The sequence below is a fragment of the Mus musculus genome, chromosome 6, assembly GCF_000001635.26.
Source record: "Mus musculus strain C57BL/6J chromosome 6, GRCm38.p6 C57BL/6J".
Taxonomy (NCBI): Eukaryota; Metazoa; Chordata; class Mammalia; order Rodentia; family Muridae; genus Mus; species Mus musculus.
Genome location: NC_000072.6, coordinates 38858004 through 38875724, shown reverse-complemented (window position 1 = coordinate 38875724; position 17721 = coordinate 38858004). Strand labels below are relative to the sequence as shown.

Sequence of the window (17721 nt, the reverse complement as noted above, 5' to 3'; positions counted from 1 at the left end):
GCCCCTCGCCCGGCAGCCCCCGGCCGCAGCCCCGGGCCCTGGTCCTGGGGGCTCGCGACCTTCCCCGGTGCCCCCATCCTGGGTCCAGACGGGACCGGAGCCGGCCTGGAGCAGGATCTTATTTCCAGGGCAGAGAAGGCGGCTGGGGGGTGTGTGCCGGTGGGCTGCTGCCCAAAGAAAAGAAATGGGGGCGGCGTGTGGGAAAAGACGGATCCGTGACTGCTTTCTGTTTATTTGTGATAAATGAAGGTGATGCGGTCCTCCCCCATTACCTTTAAACGATCTCCTTTCTACTTGTCCGTCCTCTCTGCTCCCTTTTCCAAACATCTCCACTCCCACCCCACACTCCTTTATTCTTCCCGAGCCTCCGATTTTTGGGGGGTGGTGGTGGTGGTGGTGGCTGTGGAATCCGATTGAAAGGGGCCAAGCGATGAGAGAGGGTTGAGATGAAAAGTCCATTTCAGACCCAGGCAGAACAATGAAATAGGCTCAAAATCTCCCCGCAGTTGGCGTGTGGAAGGGAGAATGTAGTTTGGCTTTTTGGGGGGGGCGGGGAAGGGGGTGCGAAAGAAGGTTTTCTGGCTCGGCCTGGGTAGATCGGTGCTGTGCACCTTCACCTGGCGTTGGCTGATTTTTTTCCCATTTGACTGTCTTTAGAAGAAAGAAAAGGTAAGGCGATACAGCTGCCTCGCGCACTCTTTCGGTTCTCTTCAGTCAGTTCCGTCAGCTTGCAGCGAGAAAATCAAGCCGGAATCAACTAAGTTTTTACTCTTCTATGGGGTTTTGTGTGCTTGTAGTACCGGGTATTTTTCAACCAAAGTGTGCCAGATTTTTTCAGTTATTTCGTCGTGAAAATGTTTCTCTCGTGAAATCATTGAAATAGCAGCCCTTTACATACTTTTAGCGTGGGTCCATCTGGCTTTCTTTCGGTTTTGTTCAGATATTCTGTGTATGAAATCGCAAATGAGAGGGAAACGGGTTTGCCAGGAACCAAGAGGAGGGGCTAGGGGAGATTGTAATCCTATAAACCCAGGGAACTGTTGGGCCGAGTGAAACAGGGATCTCATTAATAGTTTTATCTCTGTTAGGAGAGGCTGATTTAAAAAAAAAAAAAAAACTTATCTGAAAAGAAAATCTGTTATTAGTACCAGGGCTCTAAATGAATTAGGTTTCTGCATGGACTCTCTTACCATTCAGGCTCTGAATAACAAGGCTGTAAATAACCTATGGACTGTAAATATTTTTTCCAGAGTCTCTTAGAAACAAAGGGGCTGTTTAGAAAGCAACAGAGAAATGTTATTCCAGGGGCTTTCCTCTTTGATTCCGAAGAACACAAGGTCTATTTAACCGTTCCACACAACAAAACAAAATTTCGGATCACTCCACCACGTAGACTAGAAACATGCCAGTGGGGACGTGAACATGTAGGAGAACCCATGTCGGGCATTCATTGTTCATCTGTGTCTAGGGGAGGGGGGCTGCAGTCAAAGCTCCCACTGTCTAGAGTGTTAAAATGAAACAGTTTTCTCTTTATTAAGTACCTCCTTGAGACTCCCTCTGCTGGACACTCCGGGTGAGCATTTTAGAAAGAACTTGGCATTGAATTCACAACTGTAATAGAGGAATAAAAATTCCTCTTCCAGGAAGCTGGGGAGGTGGGTCGGGATGTATTTTGTCAACCTTGAACAAAGCCACCCTGGGAACTTCATTGATTATGTTGATTTCATTTGAAATCCATGAGGAATGTAGGCTAGCCCCCGGGGCTAAGTAAGACCCAGCACAGTTGGTCCTAGGACATTGTTCTTTTAGTGATTGTGTCGGAAAAGCAATTACAGGTGTGTAAAGTGTTACACTGTGGGACTGTGGGGTTCAGAGGTCTCTCTCTGCTTGGAGTTTTACTTTCCAGCCCTCCTCTATCCCAGGCAACCTAATTTGTCACCTCCTTTCCATCCTGGGTTTCCTTGGGCCTTGTCTGTGGGTTCTCTTAATTGTTCTTTTGTTTGTAGCTTTTTTTCTTCTTTGGGAGCATCTCTTACATCTCTAGAATTCTTTTCCTCCTCTTGCTCAGCACTTCTTCCCCACCAACCCAGAGTTACTCAGCCCAGAGCTCAGGCCTGTCTGGTCTTTTTGAGAGAGACTGTTAGGCATGCTATGAGACAGAGAAATGACCTCCGTAGTCAAGGCCTATGCTTCCAGTGCCCATGCTCACTCACAGTGCAGAGTATGGCCAACACTACACTGACCTCTCCCTTGACCCCCAGTGACAATCTGTGGACTCAGTGAACCTGACTTTTATCATATTTCCACCAGAACCCAGGGACTGTGGGGTGTGTGTGTGTGGTCATAAATGAACAGGACTTTTTTTTTTAATAGACTTCTCCAAAAGAGGGATTTCTCCTCCTAATAGTTCCACATGATTCTTCTCAGAGGTCTAATTACACATGAGACTTTCTAGCTGGAATTTCTCAAATGGAGTGTGACTCAGATTCCGAGTGAAGGCTGGAATGTAGAAATCTAGACAGGTGTGCTGTTTTTGAAACAAAGCATATTTGATAATAGGGATTAATAAGTGGCAAAGTGTAACAGTCTTCCAGTACTGTCTTTAAGAGTCGGCTTATAAATATCACATTAGTTTTCAGTGGCTTGATACTGATCAAGTTAAACTTCTTGTAATAAAGGGGGATATTTTCTTAGAAGGTTAAACATTTGCCTTGTGATTATATTTCTCCATCAACTTGCTTACCAAGGCTTTTTCAGCATGTAGTGCAAAAGTCAGTCACAGGGGTCTGTAACTCTGGATTCCCAACTAGAGAGACCTAAATTCCAAGTTAACTATGCCTCACTTGCCTGAGACGTGGCTTGTTGATCAGTGTGGAGGAAACCAAAGAACCTTTCACATTCAGACTTGTAAACACTGGCATGCTGAAGTCCCTCATCAGATGGACCCGAAGACACCTGGCCACCAAGATGCAAACGGAGCAATAAGATTAGGAATCATCTTCCCTGAAAAGAGGTTTGCAACGAGTAGTCTGTTGTATCTTTGCCTGTGTTTTTGTCGCACATTTGTGAATAACAAAGCATAACCATTGTTTACCTTATTGCTACACCTGAATAGTGAATCAAACTCATTAGTTTTATCTTTGAAACTAGTCAGGATGGCAGGACACTCAAATCAGGGAAAGTGGGGGTTGAATGAGTTTATGCCTTTACTTTTCAGAACTTTTAGCCTCTATTGGATTGTGTGAGGATACAGTTAGAACCGAGTCTATTTAGTAGAGTTCCTGCCTGGAGTAGGCATTTTCTCAGTATGTGTTAAATCTCTCTGTCTTCCTAGTTGTTTACAGGCATGATGACTCTAGGGAAAGCATAACCCTCAAATAGTTTAGAAAACCAGCAATAGGAACACTTCAATTTCAATTATTAATCTCCTGCTATTCCTTTTCTAGTTTGGGAACCAGCAACAATAAACCCCCATAGCCACAGAAGAAAGAACCTTTTTTTCTTCCTCTGTGACCTTTCTGGAGTCTTTATTCCCATCAAGCTTCTGCTGGTTTCAAGTAGAGACTGTCTCTTCCATAGCAGCACTTTTGTGCTACGTTATAAATGTACAAACAACCTGGGAGGCAGACTTTCAGGGGCTGCAGCTGTGTCCTGGAAGGCATCCCTGAGAATGAACAGCAAGGACCTTAGCAAGGACCCATTCCTGTACAAGGTGGCAGGCTGGGTAAGGAGTCCCCAAAAGTTCCTTACTGGTTCTTCTCAGAGGAGAGGCTCCTACCCAGCCACATGTCAGGGGCTGCCTCACTAGGCAATTAAACATGAATTTCTCACCAAAGAAAACTGGGGGCTTTATGTAAGTTATAGCTGCTTACATACTTCATATTTTATGTTTTGTGCTCCTTCATTTCTTTCTTCCTTTCTTCCGTAGAGAACAGTCTATGGCTAAGGCTAAGGCTAAGGTGACTTGAGGCTTGTATGGAGCAAAGTACTGATGATCAAGAGCGTAGGACATGTGCACAGTTTTTATTGTTCTTTGCTAGTGCTTTCTGGTAGCCTTAGTATGACGATTCAGCTGCTTGGGGTTGCAGTCAAAGGCTGGCTTCGGAATAATGCCAGCAGACTTGTGTGACCACTCAGAGTTCGAACTTGAAAGGCCCACACTCACAATAGCTCCATTTCATGCGACAATACTTTGTGGAAGGAGAAAGGAGGAAAAAAAAAAAACCCAGAAAATTGAAAACCCAGAGTACAGGAAGATCTTTATTTTTTTCTTTAAAAGAAGCTGAGAAGCTTGCAGGTTGATGATGGTGATTATGACTTAGACCGAGATTTGGGTCATGTACTTTCTGCTCTTTCTACTCGCTGAACTCCCTGTTTGTTCCCTCACTCGGCAGACCAGGCGCATCTGTCGTGCACTCAGTCAGCAAACATTCACAAAGGCTCTGCTGTGGCCTGGGCCTCGTGGCAGGTTCTGCGTTTAGAGAAATGACAAAGACTTGGCCTCTGACCTCTGGGAGTTCAGGAATAGGGGAAGTGAAAGTCAAAATATTTAAACTCATACAGATTCACTGGGCAGTGTGTCTGACCCAGATGAAATGCTTGTTTTGTTTGTTTTTGTGTATGACAGTTCTTACATACTCTTGTCTTCTTAAGGTACAAAGGGAAGACCCCAATTTCTCTTTTATATTGAAATGTTTTCTTTAGTTGAACTTAATTTTTTAAATGAATTTCAAAGCTTCTCATTACAGATTTCCTTAGAAATTATTTAAATATCACAACCTCTTTTGCAGAGGATGCTGTTTTCCTCTTTCATTATTTAACTTTTTTTTCTTTTTTGGTTTTTCATGACAGGTTTCTCTGTGTAACCCTGGCTGTCCTGGAACTCACTCTGTAGATCAGGCTGGCCTCGAACTCAGAAATCCCTGCCTCTGCCTCCCAAGTGCTGGGATTAAAGGCGTGCGCCACCACTGCCCGGCTTCATTATTTAACTTTTATTGTGTATCCTCATCAGTGCAAATACTGTTCTCACATGCACATGCTGCTGGGGTACCTCTGCTTTTTACATTTAGAGTTGAAGATTGTGTTGTGAGTGGGTCTCACATCCATGAGTGCCTGTTGGAGAATTCCTTCCTGGCTTCACCATCTCACTTGTCTTCCAGACAGTCATGTGGTGGGGACTCACTGGTGAACATAGATGGGTCGTCACACAGTAGTTATTTCCCAGGAGGAGGTCATTCTGGGAAAAGTCTGGCTGTGCCCTTAAGTCAGGAACATAGAGCCTCGGAGCAGGAGTCTCTGAGAAGTGAAAGCTGCCTCCCTGCCCTCAGCAGAATCACCTGGGAGGGGGCTAAGGGGATATGCCTTTGTCTAATCCTATAGTAGACGGCAGCCTTCCTAGTCCCTTTGTAGCTACTGAGGAAAGAACACCCCCTCTCTTTTTCCTGCAGCTGTGTCCTGAAAGGTATTCCTGAGAATGAGAGGTGACCTTTGCCCTTAGCAAGGACTCATTCCCTGATTTGAATCTTCAGCTCACTGGTAGCTATTATTCAGGAGAGAACATTAGCAATTCCTCATTAACCAGTTCTAGTAGTTCATGAATCTGATGGTACAGAGATCCTGGGGCCTGCTATAAATCTCATTTGCTTTTGATCAAATTGTTTTCTTTTACTTTGTTTCTCTAAAACCTTTCATATATTTGAAGATAATAATTGGACTCCTTACTTCCCCCAACCCCAGAGCCTATTTTTGCTTCTGAAATATCTCCTTTCTCTGTTGTAAACTCTCTAGTTTCTCTCCATTAAGAAAAATGGTGGTAATCAAATCTAAATGCAGTTCTTTAATGATAATCTTATTAGTATGAAACATGCAAGAGAAGGACTTTAGGATTCTCACTTCCTGGGAAATTTCTGGAGAGCAAGAGCCATGTCTGATTCATCTTTGTGTTCCCAAATGTAGCTTTACATTCCTTAACCCTAGTAGGAACTTTATAAACATTTGTAGCATTGACTTCTTTTTAATGCCATCTGAGCAATACTTTACAACAGCGCAGGATTCATGGCTTGCACTTAATTGGATCCTGAGCCTTAAAAAAAAAAAAAAAAAAAAAAAAAAAGATAGAATCTGACTTAATAGCCCTGACTGGCCTGGAACTATATAAGTAGACCAAGCTGGCCTGAAACTCACAGATATCCACTTGCCTTTGCCTCCAGAGTACTGGAATTAAAGATGTGTGTACCATGCCTGTACCCTGCTGAATATTTTTTTTTATACTTTTGTCTAACATTCTCACCCCCAATAAAGATGCTACCTTCTGCTCTGCTCTACACATCCCTTTGAATTTCATCTGTCTATTTCCAGCTCTTAGGGTGGAAGTGTCTGCTATGGAACAGACAGAATATAGAGGATATAAAGTATCTCTAACTTGGATTGCTCTTGGTTGAAGAAAAGAGTGCACAGAGTCTTGTGACTCAGTGTAATATTACTTCGCCCAGGTTAGAAAGGACAGGTTGTCAAATTCTTTATAGATTCTGAGTCAGCAAAACCCATACCTGTTTTACCAGTCAGTGAGCCAGGTGTTAATGGTAGTGGTTACAATGCTCACTTCAGAGGGCATCCTCCTTGATAGTCTAGAGCCAGTAGAAAGGACAAAGTATAGTGGACAGTCTCATTGCCACCAGGTCATTTTCTGATGCATGGCTTTGCTATTAAAATAGTAACTTAAGGAAACCATTACCAAAAAAAGTAGCAAACCTTCAAAACTAAAAAATAGTCTTGTGGTGTCACTTATATGTGAATCTGCTATTGACTACATCTGTAGTGAAGTACTTAGTATTCTTTCTTTTATGATTCTTGCCTAACTACTTTTGCCCTAGTACATTCTAATCAATTAAGTGCCATGTTTAAATAGAAGTAAGACTGATAGACTCTTTTGTGTGTGCTAATGTGTAGACATTATAAAAACCTTTGTCACAAAGAATGCCATCTAATACATAATAGAACAAGGCACCCCTCCCTTGGTGGTTCTATCCAGCTGCAGTGAGAAATTGCTTCGAAGCACTTCATAACATGGGATGAAACAGCCCCTCTCATCCTCACAGTTACAGATCACATCTTGATTACAAAGGCTTGGTAGTGAAAATGGGGCATTTCCCTCCACACCAATATTTCCTTATTCAATCTGTGAATTATTCTTCAATTTCAAAGTGACTTTTCCAAGGGTTTGTCAGACTCCATCGTGCCAGTTTTGTATAGAATTTTGGCATCATCCTATTTAAGAAGTCCGTTTTTGTGGTCCTTTTACCTACAGCCTGTAAAAATAACACAAAACAAAGATTTGAAAAACTGGTTTATTGCAAGTTAAGGAAGTTTTTGTTTTGTTTTTCCCCACTTTTCTCCACCCTCCAATAAAAAACTTATAGAACTCAAAAACCAGATTTCAGATTCCTGGAATTCTGCAGAAAGACAGCTAGTTTACCCTCCACATTCTGTGTACCTGCATCCGGTCATCAGAATCCATGCTGATAGCAAGGACTTCAGGTGGGAAGGCTGTTTCAGAGAATCTTTTCCAGGGAAAGTGAAAGGTCACTCCAGAAGGCACACATGAAGTCGGCTTCACTTTGAATCATTTCTATCTATAGTGACAGCCTAGAATGATCACTGTAGTTCATTAAGTATGACCTGAACCATAAGGAAAAGATGAATTGATATTCATTATGTTCTGCTTACTGAGATGGGGAAGGCTGTCTAATGTATCACAGAAATGAAAATGGTCAAAATAAAGTTTCACTTGATTATACCATGACTCACTCCACAAAGGACTTAAGGCCACATAAAGAGTTAAGTTTCTGGTAGGGAGGGAAATTAATTTATGTAGATCAATTTTGTGCATCAGCCTATTCCAGGGAAGCTGGATAAATGAGGTAGTCCTTTTATAAAGACAACAGAAACAGCCAAAGCTCTTGTGCTGGCTTAACAAGGTGAATGGGCAGAGTGCATAATGGGATTCATTTGCAAAGTGATTTTTGCTTGGCTGGAGTGGTAAGCACAAAACAGACCAGCAGATGAGGACAGTAAGTGTTTTGGATCAGTTGTCAAAGCTTAAAAGGGGTTCCAATTCAAGAGACATTTTATGGTGTGGAGAAGGGGACTAGTATCAAAACGATACTTGAACCAGGTGATTTTTTAGTGGCCTGGATGTAATAGGAGGAGGGAGGGAACTTGGGGGAGCCTGCCAGGAGGCTGGGTACTGTGGAAGGAGGTGTGAGTACTCTGGAGATGGCTGGTGTCTGAGTGGTCTATGAGTACATTCAGAGAGAGTATTTGTCAGTGGTGTCTGGCCCAGAGGTTCAAGAAGTATTTGTTCTGTTTTGCTTTCCTCCTGTACCTCTGGCAGGGATCTAGGATCAGGGAGACTTGCTGGTTTGGGTAAAACTTTGTTTTAAAAAATTCTTTTAAGACTCTCTTCTTTTTGTAGGCTTCTTTACATTGTACAGGGCCTTCTTGGACCATAGTACAGCCTGGTAGGGCCTTTATGAGTTAGTGTTCTAACCTCTGACACGTGAGGATCCTAAAGTCCAGATCAAAAAGAGGCTGCAGATGCTGCCTAGGAAGGCTAGGGTAGAGTGGGGTGGAGTTGTGGAGTGTGCACAGAAGCTCACAACAGCCTAGAATGCGTACCTTCTAGGTTCCTAGGATTCATCAGAACCACTACCTGTTATCCCCAGTGCTTGAGGGAGCTACTGACCTCTAATCTCCTGGGGTACCTGCCAGCCTGCAGCATTGCACTCAGTGCCACTTAGGCCAGCATCTAAAGGTTGTGTTTTTCTTTCCTGAGGAGAGCAAGGTCCTCAGCTCGAGCATTTTCAGTCTTCTGTTAGGAGATGATTCCTTATGTTTTCCTGACAAGTTTACAGCATGTCACTATGAGCTACTTATTAACAACAGATAATCACAGGCAAGGGACCAGTATAATTAGGATTAGTTTCACAGAACCTCAAAACACTTTTAAGTCATTAAGCAGCTTTTAGAACAAATTTGCCTTCCTAAGGTCCAGTTTTGAGTCATTCTTGCCCTTTGACATGACCACAAACTTGAGACTGGCCACTGCTTTCAATAACAACCTGACCCCACTGGACCCTGTGAGCACACTTGCACTGGTGTTGGTTTTGACCTGGCTGGGAAGCATTTCTGTCCTGCTGAATGACTTCTGGACACAGATCTTAGTTAATACTGATGAGAGTACAAACGAAGGGCAGGTTTGCTTTGACATTAGCAGATCCTGGGGCAAGCATGCATCTGATTACCTATGCCACTCTGTCTTCCTGGTTAGTGAGTCCAAACTGCAGCCACCTCACCTCCTCTTGGGACTTAGAGTGTCCCATGGATGCTTGTCAGGCCTAGGAGTACATACCCATAGACCCTGAGAAGGCTTGAGATCTATGGACAGGGAGCCTACAGCCCTGGGGATGTAGGAGATAGATAGTGGATTCTCAGCCAATGGATGGGCACACCCCTTGGTTCTGGAGACCCCTCAGCCATAGAATGGGGTGCTAGGTGCTTTGAGTCTTGCCTAAAGGCAGTGCTAATAGGGAGGCACCTTGTGTTCCAAACACTTCAGTAATGAAGACTATTTGAAATGTTTCCTCTGTGCAAATGGCAGCTGTAATTGTGTCACCTCATGTTCTGTTCCTCATTTTCTTCCTTCCCTCCTATTCATCTCATGCTTGGAGTTGCTTCATAAAGTACAGGGGTCATGAAACTGACCCATGTCCTATGGCTTGCTAAGGTAGCTCCAATAGTCAGCATGTTCCTCCCATCAGTGAAACTTCATGGAAGACCTTGTAAATCTGGTAGCTACTTTGCTGTATGAGTTTTGGCCACTGGCAGTTGGGGCCTCCCCTCCTGCTCATCCTTGACAGTATCTTTCCTCTCCACTTTAAGTGCTTATTATCTACCCACAGGGCCCCTCTGCCTACCTACTTATCCTTCTGGCTCTGTGGATCTTGGGCATGTTTGTTCCTTGTTATCCTGGTAGGTGGGAGGGTCTAAGGGATGTCATAGAACTCTCTGAAGTGTATCTTTGTGGGGCACTATTTTGGAGAACCATCAGTCACTTAGAGGGCTTGTTAAAACATGTGGCCTTGCCCCTAGAGTTTTAATTTGTAAAGTCTGTGATAGGCCCCAGTTACATTTCCAGTGGAAAGTCATTGTTTTGGAGGAGTGTTCTTAATGAAGAATCAGTGCACATTTAAAATCAGATGGGTATTTTTCTTCGATGTGTGTGGGAGCGACACGACATTAGCAGGACTGGTAGTCCTGCTGCTTTGTGACTATGACTTCTTGAGAGGCTCAGGAATGTGCAGAGGCTGCCTCTGTCTTCTCATAGACCTTCCCATCCCCTCTGGCATGTCAGTGTTTGCAGGAGGTATGTCCTTCGCGCCTTCCACAGCCAACTAGTCTGCAGTTTGGCCCTGGGACTCTGGAACAGACTGGGCAGTCATCATTCACATAGTAACATATTATTATTAGCTAATGTTTAAGAGCTCTGTGATTTTCTCAATTTATGGAAGGGGAAATTGAGGCTTGACAGTATTTAATAATGTATTCAAAGCCTCTGACTAGTCATAGCAGAGCCAGAGCTTGAACCTGAGTCCACTGATACCAGCCTGCTCTTGTCTTGACGTGTTGGCCACTCTCCTCCTCACAGGTTTGTTAGAATGGCCCAGACAGCATACAGTAAGGATCTAGAATTCTTCATAGAGAAGAAATAACTAAGTTAAGACCATTAGTGCTAGATTGTTAATCTCCCCAACATAAATGTTCTTCAATACCCAAGCCAGACAAGGTAGTGAGAGTGAAACACAGTACAGTGGCTGGTGCGGAGGAGGGGTGTGGAACAGGGCAGCCAAGCCATGAGCCCACTTTCAGCAAGGAGATGAGTTTTGAACAGCTGATGCACACAGACTTATCAAGCACATGAGGTTGCCTGTTGCATAGTAAGACTTTACTGTATCCCTGTGGCATTGCTGCAGGGTTGGCTGCACTGTTAGCAAGCTGTACAGATGACATAGGAAGGTAGGCAGTTCTCTCTGCAGAAGGCTCAATACAAAGCAGCCTAGATCCAATGGGTACCTTTTATTGTCAGGTTATGCCTCTGTAGTGGAGACTTCCCAACCATTGTAGATAAGGAAGTGGAATTAGTAAATACATTGGTTCTTCTCTAGACATAAATGACTTTGTTTCAGTCAAAGTCTGAATATTTTAAAACTGCAGAGACAGATTTATGTTACTTTCCTTGAAAGATAAAGTGGTAGGCATAGAAGTTAGGTCTTCTATGGGAAGAGTAGTGAACCCAGTACAAAAACAAACCATACCACTCACTTCAAGTATAGCATGCCTTTTGTTTTATTTGAGATAAGATCTTTCTATGTAGCCCATACTGGCCTCAGACTCTGTGTAACAAAGGTTAGCATAGATCTCAAGATCCTCCTGCTCCTGAGTGCTAGAACCACAGGCATGTGTTATCACGGGGAGAGAGAGAGAGAGAGAGAGAGAGAGAGAGAAACAGAGAGAGAGAGAGAGAGAGAGAGAGAGAGAGAGAGAGAAACAGAGAGAGGGAGAGAGAGAGAGAGAGAGAGAGAGGATGCATGCGTGTGTGCATGGGCATGTATGTGTGTGTATGCATGTGTTTGAGAGTGCAGCCAAATATTGGGATCAAACCCAGGGTCTTCCACATTTTAAGCAAGTGCTCTGCCATGATATACAGCCCTGGCTGGCTCCTAGCAGGCCATATGACATCTCTTATCTGTGGGACAAATTAGGTGAGCCAGACTCTGCTGCTTGAGAGTGTTCAACAAATGATGGAGGAGGTGCCCCAAAGTGAGGAGAGAAAAGCTGACAAGTTATATCGTGTTACACCACATTCTTATACGTCTTATGTGATTAAAGCATGAGAGTCAACCAATATCCACTGAGTATACTCAGCATGCCAGAGACTGTTCTAGGAGCCTACTGGACAGCATTGCACCAAATGGATAAAAAGAGCAGCTTGTGGTGTAGTGAATGAAAGCAAAGAATCTAGGGTCGGGTTTTTTTTTTTTTTTTTTTTTTTTTTTTTTTTTTTTTAAAGCTTGAAGGAAATAGAAGTGGACATTTATTAAATCCCTGGAAAGGTTGAAATTTCTAAGATTAGAATCTATAGATGAAATCACAGGAAAATATCATTAATATTGTCAGAGTAAACATTCCCCAAATGTTAAGATTATTTCTGGCTTTACCATCATGAATTATTCCTTAGGATAATTCCCTGCAACATTAAAGTTTATCTGAATTTTAAGATCTTTTCTCCAAATTATGTTTACCATGTCATTTGAACATTTGTCATATTTTAGATATATACCAATAGATTAATTTCTTCCACAAAGTGCTTTCAAATTAAACAAATCAAACTTCCAAGATAAAGACTTGAATGAGCCCTCCTGCTTATTGTGGAAGGAAAGGAGTTCCTTGCTGTACTTGGGTCTGGACCCTGTGTTCTAATTCTTTTCTCTTTGAGTGACTTGTGTCCCAGACTTTGAATACCACTTAAGTGTATCTGTGACTCTCAAAGTTCTGTCAATACTTGGACTGTTTTTTTTTAATTAATTAATTAACTAATTAATTTCTGGAGTCATGAGGTTTATTTGACATCTCTGTGTAGAGATCTCATGGGTATCCCAACTCTAACACCTAAACAGAAACTCTTGGTCATTGTGTGAAGTACACTCAAGTTCTCTGCTTTTCCCCACCCAATCCATTCCACACAGCAGTGGACCTCAGAAACAGTGGAATCATTCACGCTTTTGTTTACTTTCTATTTAATCCATCACTGCTTTTTACTGATTTTTTTTTTTTTTTTGCTTCTTAAGTATGGCCATTCTCATTATTAGCTGTAGTTATTATGTTCTGTAAAGTTGCTGTGAACCCTGAATTAATGAACAGGGAGCCATTATTGGTAGAGAAATTATAGGACTAATTTCCTGTGAGTTTTTGGTCATATTTTTAATTGATCTCTACATGGCATCATTAACATTGGTGTTTTACATAAAGTAACATTCATGTAATGATGTAATTTAGTACATACATTTTGTAACAATGTTTTTGTATGTTTCTGCTTACAGACAATTTTAACTTCTATTTATTTATTTGTGTGTGTGTTTGTATGTTCGTGTGTGTGGAAAAGAGGGTAAGAGGGTAAGGAGGAGGAATGCATATATATATATACACATATACATACATATATATGTGTACATACACACACATGTATATGTATGTACATATGTATGTATTCCATGGCTTGTGTGGAGGTCAGAGGTCAACTTCGGAGTTGTTTTTTCCGTCTACTAATACCTGGGTTGCAGGGATTGAGTTTAGGTTACCAGGTTTAGTGACAGGTGCTTTAACTGCTGAGCTATCTTGCTAACCACTGAACTCACAGCCAGCAATGCTGTAACTAAAGCCCAAATGTGCTTATCAAATGCATGCTTTTTTCTCATAAGGAACAGCACATCTTTCTTATATCTTGAAGCTCATATGAATACCTCATCACAGTGTTTAAAACTTCAGCATTTTTAGCCGGGCAGTGGTGGTGCACACCTTTAATCCCAGCACTCGGGAGGCAGAGGCAGGCGGATCTCTGAGTTTGAGGCCAGCCTGGTCTACAGAGTGAGATCCAGGAGAGCCAAGATCTACACAGAGAAACCCTGTCTCTAAAAAACCAAAAAAAAAAAAAAAAAAAAACCCCAAAAAACAAAAACAAAAACAAAAACAAAAATCTTTAGCATTTTTAAACAGCAAAATCAACAAATAAAAAAAACCACAAAAAGACCAAAAAAAAAAAAAAAGTACCATATATGGTATATAGGGCAGTTGTTCCCTATGTAAGAGCTGAAATAAGAAGTCAGAGCATCACTTTGCTGGGTTTCAGCTAGGCACACATGAGGGCAGCATGGCCTCCCAGCTATTCTGCTATTGCATAGGAATGAGAGAAAGTGCCCTGAGTATTGATTTTGGAATTGCAAACCAGTTTTAGTGAACAGATGAATTTACAGCACAGAATCCTGAGTAAGGAAGGTGGACTGTGACTTGTGAACCCAATTGTTCCTACTGTCATACCTACCCTGGGACTGGCAAACTTTCTCAATAAAGGTCCAGATAATATATCTCTTGGACTTTGGGCAACACTGCGCGTACTGTAGTTGCCATGTGGAAGCAACAGAAAGGTGGGCTATATTTTATTTGCAAAAGTATACTTTGAGCTGAATTGGGCACCATTAACCTACTCTGTTATTAAATACTCTGTTATTTTGACTGATTTGGTGTGTGTGTGTGTGTGTGTGTGTGTGTGTGTGTGTGTACATGCATGCATGTGCCTGTGGTGAATGTTAGAGGTTGATGTCAGGTGTCTGTGTAATCGTTCTGTTTTCTTGAGACAGTCTTTCACAGAACTCACTGATTTGGCTGGACTGGCTAGCCAGTAATTCCTAGAACCTGCCTATTTCAGCTTCCCCAGCAGAGGGGTCATCATGGGTATGCATTACTGCACCCATTTTGGATGCTGGGATGAACTCAGGTCCTCGTGATTGTGCCTCTAGCCTTTTACAGTTGTCTCCCAGCCGCATGATCTAGCTTCCTAAATTGGCTACTCATGGCTCTCCTTCTCTTCTTCCTCCTCTTCCTCTTCCTCCTCCTTCTCCTCTTCCTCCTCTTCCTTCTCCCCCTTTTCTTTTAAAGTTTGTTTTGTTTATTTTGAGACAAGTATTTCAACATAGTCCATTTCAACAGTCTTGTGATGTAGACCAGGTTGGCCTCGAACTCACAAGTATCTGCCTGCCCTGTCTCCCAAGTGCTGGGATTAAAGGCATGTGCCACCACGCCATCTCTCATGCTCAATCTTGAGTCTCTCCAGCATGTCCCAATGTACCACAATGATATTAAGTGAATGTTAGATCTGTCACTCTGCCACTTCAGATATGCAAGTGCTTCCCATCCACTTTCAGTACAGTTCTGTAGAATAGCAGAGGTCACAGCGCTCCCTGCTTATTTCTCCAGTCTCCTTTGATGCCATTATTTTGACTCTTTCAGTTCTGTGGCTGTCCTGTTTCGGGGTTTGCTGCTCCATGCCATTATGTACAGTCTCTCTGCATGGAGTACCTGGCAAGCTCCTACTCACTCTTCAGTCAGAGTCCAAATGTTACTCCCTGCCCCTGACATTCCCTAGCCCTCACTGTCAATCACATGCTGATTTCCAACATCAGAACACCCTGTTTTGTTTTTTGTTCATTTGTTTTTCATTCATAATGTAACCTTTTCAGGTATCATTGGTTTGGGTGACCTTGTTTTCCACTTTCTTCTTCCATGAGGCTGCAGACTCCAATAGGAGAGGAGTGTGTTGTGACAGTCTCTGTGGTGTCCACCATATTATAGTTATGCACTACAGAGATGCTAAGTCAGTAGACAATCACACTATAAGGTGTGTTCACACACATTTTATATGTTGCTGCAGTAGAAAAATGCAGTGCTGATTCCAAACAAAAATTACGGTGTCCATGGTTGTGAAGTTGTGCCTTTATTGTCAGAGGGCAATTCTGAGGCAGATGCTCTGTCATCAGGCCTGTCTTGGTAAGTCAGCTCTCTCCTAGACAGGAGTGCTATGGGAAGTTTGTTAGTTTCCATTTCCCCTGAGCCTTTTGGACTTCATTGGTGAGGTTTTCAGGTGGGGAGGTGGAAGTGAAGTATTATTGCTTGTGGAGGCATTTCAGCTGGCCCTGTGAAAATCCACTCTGCTCCACTTTTATCCCTCTTAGACCTCAACTGGTAGGTGCTTTATTTTTATTGAAATCCTACCATCTAGGAAAAAAAAAATCTTTGATTTGCCAGAGAATGATCTAAGCAATGGTGCTCCAATGTGGAGATTATTCTGTTATTCCAAGAATCCTGCATGCTACCAGGAAGATAATATTTCAGATGGGCTTTTATAGGTTAATGGGAATCTTGAAGCTTTATTTAACGCCTTTGAAACACTGCAGTATAGAACATTAGAAATAAGCAATAGGTGTACAACGCATGTTCCTGCTGCTGCTACAGGTTTCCTCATGCTTTTAAAATATCACTCTTATTAGATATTACCATAGCCAGACTTTTCAGGTCTTTCTCTATAAATAGGAATATGAAAAAATTTAAATGACATAATGTTAGTCATTTTATAATCTTTTTTCTTGCTAATTTTATATTTCAGCAAAGCTTATTTAATAATTTGTTCATACTGTATTTCCATAATTGAAATGTCTTTTGAATCTGATACACTGAAGTCAGCATTCACTGCAGGCTGCTGTCCTGTACCTACCTAGTTGTGAACTTCCTTGTAGTCCGTTAGCCCTGTGCAGTTGCTGGATAGACTCTTAAACCTGCCACGTGAGTCGGCTGAGGTTTCTGTAGAGAGGATGAGCGTATTTCTTTAGTCTCTAGTTTCCTATGCCTAAGGTTTTGTTAGGTTCAGGTTGACTGGAATGCACCAGACCCACAATTGGCAAGGCTGTGGTTGTACCACACTCCACATTCACAGCAATACATTGAGATACTTATTTTCCTGAGATGTCACCCATGCTATCTGAGGTTAAACTTTTGGAGCTTTGTTGGTAGTGACACTTAACATTTCAATTTAGTTTTATAATTATTTCTTTTATCATAAATAAATAAGATTATGTTTTCATATATTTAACTAGCATTTTATATTTGTTTTATGTAAACTGTATTCTGAACTTCACACATTTTCTCAATATTTTGTTTATCTTTTCTTCCTTATTCCTAATAGTTCTTTATACACTGTATTTGAAGTGAGTTGTAAAAAATCCTTTTCTAGTTAGTCATGATGTTTAGCCCATCTCTTTAATGTAATAAAATATATCTCCTTAAAATTAGCTTTGGTATTTTGATTCAGTATTAGACCTTTTTTGTGTCTTGTTTTAATTTCCTTTTGGATATTATTGAAATCTAATTTTTTCCGTTTATATGTTGGTTCACTTGGTTTTTAAACTAGGATAGTATGTGTCCTGAGGTTTGAATGTAGCTTTACATTTTCCCAGTACTCAGTTGTCCCAACTCCATTGCTGAAGGTTTCTGTTTTTGCCATGTTATCATAATGTCACAGCATTCTGTAAGTTTGTGGTGGGTTTTGCATTTGAACTCTGTGTGTTTCCCCCGTTGGTGATTATTGAAACCTGAGGCTTTTAACATCTGAGAAGACTAGTTCTCTCTCACGGTGTTTCCTCTTCAGAGTATTACTGGCTATTCTCCGTGGTTGTTTTCCATTAAAACTTTAGAATCAACGTAACTTGATTCCAGGAAAAAAATAAGCCTGTCTGTTAACCTTTCCATTGGGATCACATTAAATTCATAAAGTACTTAGGAGGGAGCAGTGTTTCTAAAGTGCAGTCTTCCTAGCTAATGCCATTTCCCCTGTGTGTTCTTTCTTGTGTACTTTAGTAACTTTGAAAGTTTTATTTTTATAGGCTATGTAACTTTCAATCTACTTCTTGCAAATAATGAGGTTTTATATTCTAACTGGTTACTTGAATAACTAGACTGTTGATTTCTAACTGTGTTTTTGACAGCTTTATTGAGATTCACACAAGTCACTTTTGTAACTATGTAGTTAAATGAATTTTAGTCTATGCACAGAATATT

At 41.7% G+C, this 17721-nt stretch overlaps 2 protein-coding genes across 6 annotated transcripts in view; one reads left to right on the top strand and one right to left on the bottom strand.

Moving 5' to 3' along the window:
* Tbxas1 (thromboxane A synthase 1, platelet) overlaps positions 1-11566 on the bottom strand; it is a 220432-nt gene extending 208866 nt beyond the window's left edge. The window contains exon 1 of the mRNA XM_017321499.2: positions 273-11566. The gene's annotated coding sequence lies outside the window, so the exon portion shown is untranslated. The remainder of the gene's footprint in view (positions 1-272) is intronic.
* Hipk2 (homeodomain interacting protein kinase 2) overlaps positions 1-17721 on the top strand; it is a 188820-nt gene that overhangs the window by 607 nt on the left and 170492 nt on the right. The window lies entirely within an intron of this gene.